Genomic DNA, 11,403 nt, shown 5'->3' with positions numbered 1-11,403 from the left:
CATCTATACTGGCTCTTCAAAGATTCGTTTCTTGGCAGGTGTAACAGAATATTTTGGGTAAGGCAGTTAGGTGGGTCTTTAATTCCAAGTCCCACGGGCCGTCCCAGACTCAAAATTGAGAGGGACCCCTCAGTACCGAGGTCTTGTTATTGGTCGGTGCTGTGGGCCTCACCATGATGTATGTTTTTTGTCCATGCTGTCCACCCATTTTTCCAGCTCATTTTACGGCGAGAACCCAAAAATGAGGCAGATCCAAATCTAAGGTGGACCACACCACAGGAAGCAGTGGTGATTGAACTCCCACCAATAAAAACTTCCTCGGGCCCACTTAATATATGTTTATTTGCCATCCAACATGTTGAATAGGTCACACAGACCTAGATGATAGGAAACAACAAATATCGGCTTGATCCAAAACTCGTGTGCCCCAAGTAGTATTTAATGGTGGGCGTTCAAACACCACTCTCTCCTATGGTATGGTCCACCTGAAATTTGAATCTGCCTCATCTTTTGCTAATTCCCTAAAATGAGCTGTGGACTGCATGAATAAAACACATATATCATTGTGGGGCCGCAACACCGACCATGCCGACCTCGGTATTGGAGGGGTCACTGCCGAATCCGAGTCCGGCCATCCCACGATAAGTAGGAATAAAGCAAGGATAAGGAGTCTTTTTGGTTGGGACAGGTCCAAGCTTTGAGGCCCATTGGATCTGTATCAAAGTGATGGGCCCAGTTATTAATCATGTCCACTTGAGTTCCATCAAATTAATTAAAGGTCCAACTACTTTTTCATCATTTGTAATCTGAGTATTTGGGTTGAGATTTTCGGCTTGGATTGGTCCAGACAACTGTGGTTAGCTCATAGACTAGATTGGGACATCCACAAACCTGGCCTAATCCAGCCCATTTGGTAAGCATGGGTCCCACTTAAATCACCTTTTCAAAGTTCCCAAACAGTGATGATTCTCAAACATGTGGTGGATAAGATGGAATCAATTGATATTTTACATCTTCCATAACCTTAATACCCTTCAACTGGTAATACTCGGAGAAAAATATATAGCCATCCACCACCACCAGAGCAAGGTGTGGAGACTTTGGCTCGACTGACTCGGTCCACCTACACACTTTGACTCGAGCGGGTTAAGATGGTGACTAGGACGGGTTCTGTTCTGTAGAATTGGGGTCCATTTTCACTGTCAAATGATGCATATCTAGTTATTAGAATTAGTTCACTTTCATCTACACCGTTAATATTCCCAGGACCAAAAACTCGGCATGTAAGGTTCAATTGGTGGGCTGCACAGCTACTATTGACATGGACGGTTGAAAATAATTTGCAGCATATCACCTGTAATTTTACTGACATAGACCAAAATTGCAGCAAACAAGGGAAAGACAAGGACCAAACCCGCTACAAGAGACCTATACGTCATAAGCAATTACCTTTATGGAACCAGACCAGTTGTGAGATCCTTGCCATCCTATCAGAGGCCTGAAATCCAAGTAGAAAATAAACTGGTTAACAGACAACACTCAACAGGTATAAAGTTAGAAAAATAATAATCAAATCCAATCTCATTTTTGAACCGTGGGCCATCCAAGGCAGGGTCAACAATCAGAACGGTCCAGATTGGAATGTGATGAACACATGGTGGTTCCAATGGCTCAGATGCTCCACTTGAGCATTGGAGCCCTTTACTCCCTTTTTGTGAGGGTTCCAACTTCCAATACTGTTGATTCTCAATCATGTGGTGGATAAAAATGGAATCATGTGACATGTTTCCGTTTTCGGATCCTAACTGCTACCGTTTTAAGACTCGGGCAAGTCTAGTGTGACACGTCTGAGTCGACTCAGACTCGGTCATCAGATCTGATTCAACACCACGGGTCACTCCCACACAAGCAAGTAGGGGCTGAATGCCTATTCATCCATGCTGTGGCCCAGTTGTGACTCGAGTCAGGGTCAAGTGAGTCTGGTAGAGTCGCCGAGTCCTTTTAACCTTGTCGTCCACTTGACAAGGGATGGTACTTAGTTGTGATCCTGGATCCAGTCATGTGTCCGTCTATCTATTTTACCAGCTCATTTTAGGGCATGGGTTCAAAAAATGAAGTAGATCCAACTATCAAGTGGACCACACCACAAAAAACAGTGGTTTTTCACCATTAAAAACTTTTTTTGGATTAGAAAAGTTCTAATCAAGTTGATATTTGTGTTTTCCATTTATCCAAATCGTGTGACTTTATCAACAAGTAGGATGGCAAACAATGTTATGACAATGTTATAGTAGATGCTAGGAAGGTTTTAACGGTGGGCGTTTAATGACTACTATTTTTTATGATACGGTCCACCTAGGATTTAGATCTAATTCATGTTTGGGCATGTGCTCTAAAATGAACTGGCAAAATGAATGGACGACATATATAGGTATAAACCGCATACCTCCAGGTGGTTCCACTAATCTAGGTCCCCCCACATTGCTGGATCCGGGTGGCAGCTAAGTCTCAAGGCTGTTATCGTTTTGACAAATAAAACAGAGATTTTGAAAATCCTGGGATATTACGTAATTTTGACGCAATGAGAGATATTCAAAATTTGGATAGATTTTATCTGTTCACAATTTCATTTCCAATTATTATTTTAAAGTCAAATCTAAGAATCTCCGGGCAGCGGGGGCGTGGGGCAGGAAACTGCCACGCGGGACCCGGGCTGGCTCACAGGATGCGCGGGCGCGGACACGAGTACGGGCACGCGGTTGTGCGGGTTTAGCTGTTGCGCGCCGGGCAGCTGGGCTTGCTGGCCACCGTGCTGGCTGGCTAGACAGTCGTACTAGGGGACTTGAGTCCCATTTTCTTTCTATTCTCCTTGTTACTTTCTTTGACGAAGCTGATGTTGATGGGCACGGGGCCTCGTCGAAGCGGTTTTGTTGTGTCGGAGGTATTCCTCACCTGCCGGTAGCTGGAATAATGAGGAATTCTGATGATGACAATGAGGATTCTGGTGATCGAAACTCGTATTCTGGTGTCGGGCTTGGGATTCTGGTAACGGGACTGGGATTCTGGTGACAGAAATAAGGATTTTGGCACGGATTTGAAATAGGCCTGACCTGAATTAGATCCGAGTTCAGGTCAGGCCTATTTCAAAATTGGATTGAGTCGAGTCAGCCCTAGCTCGTTCCGACTCGACTCGATGCCCAACTCTAAATAGGCCCATTTATCATTCAAGAGGCATCCTTAGGAAAGATCGTGGAAGGTGCTCCACCTGATGTGTATATATACGTTGACGTGGCCAATGTGACATCAGTACCCAAATGGAACATGATTAGACCTGTGCATCGAACCGAGTCAGATCGGATTGGGTCCAACTCGACTCGGTCCAAAATCTACATGGCCTGACCCGAACTTGATCCGATCCGGGACTGAGTCCGGGTTATCTGACTCGAGCCGATCCGAACCACCACTGGCCTAATCCGATCCGAGTTTGACTCGTCACGAAAACCGAGTTAGATTGAATTCGGCAAGGTTCGGATTCATTTTCGGTGAAAATCATTATCCTCGTTGCTATTTTCGGTGTGGTCCATTTGAGCTTTAGATATGAATTTTTTTTTCAAATGCTCTAAAATGATCACAAAAAATGGATAGACGGTATAGATATAATAAATACATCATTGTGGGGCCCATGTAATCTTGATCTCATTTAAGCTGTTCATACAACTCGGAGCTCGAGGCGCGTCTCCGATCGTCTTTACATGACACGTTACTGTCTTGACGTGTTGTGCATGAAACTACATTGCGCGTGGGTGTGGATTAGATACTGACGAGGTCAGTACCAAATTGCTAACGTCACCAAGCTCTGTGGACCCCACCATGATGCATGTGTTGTATCCATACCGTCCAACCATTTGTAGAGATGGTTTTATGGCATGAGAAAAAAAAAAGAGATAGATCTAAAGTTCAAGTGGACCCACCACAGAAAACTGTGGGATCAGTCACACCCACCGTTGAAACATTTATAGGGCCCACCATGATGTATTTTTTAGATCCTACTATTCATAAGTTAACATAGAGATAGATGAAGTGAAAACAAAAATATAAGCTTGATCAGAAACTTCTGCACCTAAGAAGTTTTGAACGGTGGATGTCACTATCCCCATTGTTTTGTATGGTGGGGTCCACTTGAACTTTAGATCTATCTCATTATTTTTCTCATGCCATAAAACGATCTCTCCAAATAGATGGATGGTATGGATACAACACATGCATCATGGTGGGGTCCACAAAACTTGATGATGTCACTATTGACTTTGTCCGTATAATCCACATGACACGTACCTACAAGCTAAGGCTATAGGCTAAAACGTCAGTGGCGGTGAGGGAAACCATAGAAAGTAGAAAATAAACTAATGCGATGCCTGCTATTTATAGCTCAGATTAGACCCATGTTAGTTTTACACCATTAAGAAAATGGTGGTGATTATCTAGAGCTTAGCCAGTGAACATGCTTGTGCAACAAAGCTCACCCTATATGTGCTAGCATGGCGTGATAACTCCAAGATCCAGTCCATTCATCAGAAAGATACTGCTATATTGATGCCTTGGCCTAAGAATCAGCTTGATCCAATCATCAGGTAGGCCATGGATTACAAAACAAAGATTTGGCTATGAAAATTAACCCATTGGCTTGTTTCCAATATTGGACCCTCAAGTTGAGTGAAAACATGTACAAGGTTGGACCAACCTGATGTACGGATTGGATCTTGGTGCCATGCTGGCACACGTGTGTCATCTAGCACATGCCTATACACCTAGCAAAACTAGACTATCCAATTGTACACGTGGCACCGTTGTGAGGTAATCCAGACCATCCAAATGAAACTGCTATGGATGGAGCATAATTGAATATTTGAGACGAAGGTAATGTTAACTATCAATTTGATAGATGTTAATTGGATGGTTAGGATAGCTTGATCGATGTGACTTCATAGATATGATGAGACCCACAATTTGGACAGTGGGGATAGCTATGCATCAGTGCCACATGATATGAGATGAGTCACCAACACTTTTTAAATAGTGTAAAACTAGTATCGGAGTATTTCAAAACTAGTAGAAGCATGCGAATTGTCTTTCACTGGTGTCCTGAAGTTAATGGAATGGGATGGGACTGGGAGGTCTCAGTGCTCGTCTTCGCACATCACGTGCCTACAGGCTACAACAGCTATATAGCTGGTGTGTGGTACACCAGCCAATTCATATGAGTAAACTCTGTTGGGGCCCACTATGAATGCATGTGGTTTATCCACGTCGTCCATTCGTTTTTACAGATCATTTTAGTGGTTGAACCCAAAATTGATGCATATCCAAAGCTCAAGTGGACCATACCACAGGAAAAGTAGAAGTACTGATAAGAAGCACTCCGGATCGGGTCGAATCGGATCGGTCCGGATCCATTCGGATCGGGTTTTCGGATCGGATCTGTCCGGATTGACCACGACCCAATCTCGATCAAAAAAACTGCTGGATTTGAATGACCCTACTCGATCCGCACCGATCTAGGCCGTCAGTTCGGTTCGGAACGGAACGGATCGGTTCTGATCGGGTCGGATCCACCCGATTGAGTCAGACATGCCCATCTCTAAACATGATGATGAGCACAACGTAGATCTAATGGCTCAACTCGCTTTTGCAAAGGTTACTGAATAGGGATGATTCTCAGAAGTGTGGTGAAGAAGATAGAATCAGTTCATATTTCCTCTTTCCTGGACCTCAATAAATTTTTATATGCAGCTTTCAATAGTTAAAAATTCAATCAAAGAAACAAAATGTCGATATTTTGAAAAATGAAAATTTCTGATTTAATTAAAATAATTAGAAATTAGGTATGAATATAGGTAATCAAATGATGTTCTTTGCTTCCCTCAAATCTTTTCTGTTCTGTAATCCCCTGCATGAATGGGATATCTCTCTATTGAAAATTTTCATGACCTCATACTTGATTCTATCAATGGGTGGCCACTAATTTCTATATATTTTGGGCAAAAGCTCGACTCAAAACCTGGTTGAGCTGAGTTGACTCAAAAACTCAGACAAGTTTCTCAAAAAATTGTATGAATTTTCTGGGCTTTTTTAGTACCACTAAATATTAGTAAGTATAAATAATTTATAAATAATGTCATATTATGACAAGTAGAGTTGAGTTTTGTTGTTTTCTTTGTTCAAGTTACAGTGTTTTCCAATTTATTTTTTATTTTTTATTTTCAAAGTCTAGTCTGGTTCTTTCAAATTTAAATTTATTTATTTTTGGCCTTGGTGATATTTGGCTAAGATTTGTTGGGCCATTTATCAAAGGTTAAGATTTGTTGGGTCAGTGGGATGTTTGCAAAGTAGCCCATAAAATGCATGTTGGACATGAATAGTCTAGATCAATGAATTTAACTAAGTGTCCCAGTCCAACTAAGAACACTATAACTCAAGATGTTCTCTCCTTGTATAAAATTGGAACTGCCTGTGATAAACTCCTTTTTCAACCCTACAACGATATGCAAATTCCTGTACTAGGATTTCGAAAAAAAAAAAGGACTAATCTCCCACTCGTAAAATTTTGTAGCCGATACGTGGAAGGAGCACACTTTTCATGTGTTCATTCAAGATCCATCCTGACCGTAGGATAAAAATAACATCTAGACTGTCCCTCTAGTGGGCCTCATTATAGATGGTCCACCTTAAAATAACACTTATCTGAGGCTTTACTTTTCATCCCTTTCTGGCAATTAATGTTGACCACAAGCCATTGAAGGCCACTTTCCAGATGGCTAAGATCATCCAATGTATGTGTCTCTTAAACAACTTTCCATCTATACAAGGGCCCACTAAATGGACAGTCCCGATTGAGACATCACTCTGCCACTTGTATGTAGTTAGAAAGTTAGAAACCTACTCCATGATTTGGAATATGATGCGGACAACAATCTTTTTGGCAAAGTTAAAAATGATACGGAGCTTATGAATCAAAAGTTAAACTTATTTAATTGTCTCATATCAGATTGGTGGACATTTACTAGGTGGTTCAAAATGAAAAACATCCAACAGTCTTATTCTCACTAACAAGTGTCCACGAATCATAGGCTTCAATTGTTCAACCAATCTGATGTTGGGATTGTGACTAGGTAATGGTGTGTTGCACTGTCTAGTTGGCTTTACTCGGAGTAAATATATGCTGTAACGTAAAACATAGCATAGAAACATTCCTAGCATGGTTGGACCAAAAGAAAGTGGACTGTAAATTGATTATAACTTTTGATCTGGGTATCGTTATGGGGCGCATAACCTATCAATCTGTAATGGGCCATCCGAAGTGAACCGACTCACAAAGTGGGTTGCGTCTGATCATTTCGTCAGAAAATACACACTTGCAGGTCAAAAATGGAAGAAAATTTACTATTTTTACTAATTCTAATTTTTTAAAATATTTTCTTACTTTAAGAGTTTTGGATTTTCTTCTTTTGTAGAAACAACTTGTAATCATGATAGGACTCTTCTAGCAAAAGTTTATTAGAAATTTTTATTTTTAGAAATTAAGTTTTAGAAGATTTTTATTAGAGTTAAAATTTTGCTATTTTTGATTATTACATATTTCAAATTTTTTCTATATTAATTATATATAAAAGACATATATATTAGACATCTATCAACCAATTTAAGAATTTTAAATAATTTATTTATATTTTTTCTCACCTTTTCTTGTGGATTTGAGAAGTTTTTGTGAAGAGTCTAGAGAAGCTTAGTGGACTCGGAATAGTTGTCCTTGAGGAAGATGGTGATCGACCTCATCACGTTCATCCCTGCGTCATGTCGCATGTACAATATTTTAGTGCTTGTGTATAAACCTCATACACAGCCAGAGGATCAAATAACTCCTTTCCAAAGCGATCAAACACTTGCTCATGTGTGCCACAGCACTACTACTAAGTGTCATTTGGATGCCTAAAAGTTCTATTATTAGTGGCCAAGGGTTCATATGTAACTCAATTATATAGGTGGCATTTGGGTAAAAAATTTCACTTAGTGAATTACTAGCCATTAGTCACTTACAACTTATCAGTTCATTTGATTATTATTATTATTATTATTGTTGTTGATGTAAAAATCTAGTTCACCCTCTTTAGACCTTCGAGTACCTGCATAGGAAGAAGACAAAAGAGACCCTGGCTAGAGCAGGGGACCCTCCGATGCCAATGTCAGGCTAGGAATCTAGGTCTTATAGTATTGAGGGGGTTTGGGAGAGCGTTTTTGCGTACCTTTCACCCTTGGAATCTCTCCTGTTTATAGGAAAGGGAGGATCCCACCGTACGGGGATTCTTTCTTGATATTTTAGAGATTTGTTGCGATCCTAAATCTTCCCGATATTATAGGATCTTGTGATTATCGAGATCTAACGCTATCTTCTAGATATATTGAGTAAAATCTTTGATTTTTAGGAAGATCCTTCGGATCCGTAGCTCGGTTCTAGGTCGGGTCGACCTCTGGCCGACCCATGGCTGACCTTTGGCCGACCTATGGGTTAGGTTGATATTTGGCCGACCTCCGTCTGATCTCTGGCCGACTTACAGGTTAGGTTGATCTGGCCAACCTCTGTCTGACCTCTAGCCGACCCATGACCTACCTATGGCTCGTAGTCTCATTATTTGAGTGTCCTTTCATTTGCATCACCCTTCTTGAAGATTAGCTTGCTTTTGGACGTAGAAGCCTTATCTGGCTCGGGTTTCATTGGGCCCGCACTGGTTTAGTAGAGTTGGTCCATTCCATAAGCCGACTTATCCACTTGTCTATTTTTTCCCCCAACAGTTAGCCCCCCTTACTTCTCGGGCTGACTTGTGGAGGTCCGAGAAGTAAGTTGGTCGGATTATGCATGGTTGACTTATGCCTGCTCAGCTTATGCCTAGTTGGCTTATGCCTGGTTGGCTAATGCTTGTTAGGCTGATATCGAGTCGGCTTATGCTCAGTTGGCTTATGCCTAGTCGGCTCATGCCAGGTTAGCTTATGTCCAGTTGGCTTATGCCTGATTAGCTAATGCCTGGTCGGCTGATGTTGGGTCGGCTTATGCCCAGTTGGCTCATGCCTGGTCGGCTTATGCCCAGTTGGCTTATGCCCAGTCTGCTTATGCCCAGTCAGCTTATGCCTGGTCGGCTAATGCCCAGTCGGCTTATGCCCAGTCGGCTTATGCTTGGTTGGCCTATGCCCAATTGGCTTATGTCTAGTCGGCTCATGCCCAGTTGGCTTATGCTTGGTCGGCTTATGCCCAGTTGGCTTATGCCTGGTTGGCTCATGTCTGGTCAGCTTATGCCTGGTCGACTTACGAAAGAATTCTCCCTTTCTTCCCTTTGGTCCATATCCTCAACCGAGTTGTTTCCTCTTCGAGCAACACAACTCCAGGTGTGAGATCGAGCATCGAGCTGACCTGAGCTGCCTAGGCCAAGCTAACCTGCCAAGGCCGAACTTAGCTGTCGTGGTAGAGCGAAATTGTTGAGGCCGAGCTGGGCTGCTGAGGTCGAGCTGAGCTGTTAAGGCCGAGCTGAGCTATTGAGGTCGAGGTGACCTATTGAGGCCGAACTAAGCTATTGAGGCAGAGGTAACCTGTTGAAGCTGAGATAACCTATTGAGGCCAAGCTGAGCCTGTTGAGGCCGAGCTAAGCTATTAAGGCCGAGCTAAGCCTGTTGAGGCTCAGCTGAGCTGTTGAGGCCAAATTGAGCATGTTGAGGCCGAGCTGAGCCTTTTGAGGCTGAGCTGTTGAAATCGAGCTGACCTTCTGAGGCCGAGCAAACAGAGGAGTAATATGTCAACCTACAGAGGCCGAGATGACGATGGAAGTGACTTTCTGGATGTCGGTTGGTATGTTGGCCCCAGTCTTGGCCATCTTCTTTCTCTCTTTTGGTGCTAACAGAAGAGTACTCCCCTTCTTTCTTTCGCATCATGTCCTCAACTGAGTTGTTTCTTCTTCAAGCAGCATAACTCCAGGTACGAGATCGAGCACCGAGCTGACTTGTCGAGGCTAGACTGACCTTTCGAGGCTGACCTGATCTGCTTAGGCCAAGCTAACCTGCCAAGGCCGAGCTTAGCTGTCGAGGCAGAGCGGAACTGTTGAGGCCAAGTTGAGCTGTTCAGGCCGAGCTGAGCTATTGAGGCCGAGGTGACCTGTTAAGGCTGAACTGAGCCTGTTGAGGCCGAGCTGAGCCTATTGAGGCCGAGGTGACCTGTTGAGGCCGAGGTGACCTGTTGAGGCCGAGCTCAGCTGTTAAGGCCGAGCTGATCCCGTTGAGGCCGGGCTGAGTTGTTAAGGCCGAGTTGAGCTGTTAAGGCCAAGCTGATCCCGTTGACGCCGGGCTAAGTTGTTAAGGCCGAGCTGAGCTGTTAAGGCCGAGCTGAGTCTGTTGAGGCCGAGTTAAGCTGTTGAGGCCGAGTTGAGCTGTTAAGGTCGAGCTGAGCTGTTGAGGCCGAGCTAAGCCTGTTCAGATCGAGCTGAGCTATTAAGGTCGAGCTGAGGTGTTAAGGACGAGCTGAGTTGTTAAGGCTGAGCTGAGCCTGTTAAGGTCGAGCTGAGCCTGTTAAGGCCGAGGTGGTTTTGGCCATTATGTTGCCCAGTGAGCTTAGGGTTATTGATTCAGGAATAACTGAAATGGCTATAAACAAATGATTAAGGAAGAGCTTCGACTTGGCTGTAGCAATGATTCAGGAAGAGCTTTCTTCTTTCATTTCGCCATTGCAGGTTGTTTGGAGTATTTATGGTAGAGCAGGAACGACTTAAGATGTCATTCCCACAGACGGCGTCAAACTGTTGATGTAAAAATCTGGTCTACCCTCTTTAGACCTTCGAGTACCTGCATAGGAAGAAGACAAATGAGACCCTGACTAGATCAGGGGATCCTCCGATGCCAATGTCAGGCTAGGAATCTGGGTCTTATAGTATTGAGAGGGTTTGGGAGAGAGTTTTTACGTACCTTTCACCCTTGGAATCTCTCCTATTTATAGGAAAGGGAGGATCCCACAATACAGGGATTCTTTCTTGATATTTTAGAGATTTGTTGCGATCCTAAATCTTCCCGATATTATAGGATCTCATGATCATCAAAATCTAACGTTATCTTCTAGATATATTGAGTAAGATTTCTGATTTTTAGGAAGATCCTTCGGATCCGTAGTTCGGTTTAAGGTCGGGTCGACCTCTGGCCGACCCATGGCTGACCTCTGGCCGACCTATGGGTTAGGTTGATATTTGTCCGACCTCTGTCTGATCTCTGGCCAACTTATGAGTTAGGTTGATCTGGTCGACCTCTGTCTGACCTCTGGCTAACCCATGGCTGACCTCTGGTCGACCCATGGCCGACCTATGGCTCGTAGTCTCA

The sequence above is a fragment of the Magnolia sinica genome, chromosome 2 (genome assembly GCF_029962835.1).
Source record: "Magnolia sinica isolate HGM2019 chromosome 2, MsV1, whole genome shotgun sequence".
In the NCBI taxonomy this organism is placed as follows: Eukaryota; Viridiplantae; Streptophyta; class Magnoliopsida; order Magnoliales; family Magnoliaceae; genus Magnolia; species Magnolia sinica.
This window is presented reverse-complemented; position numbering follows the sequence as displayed.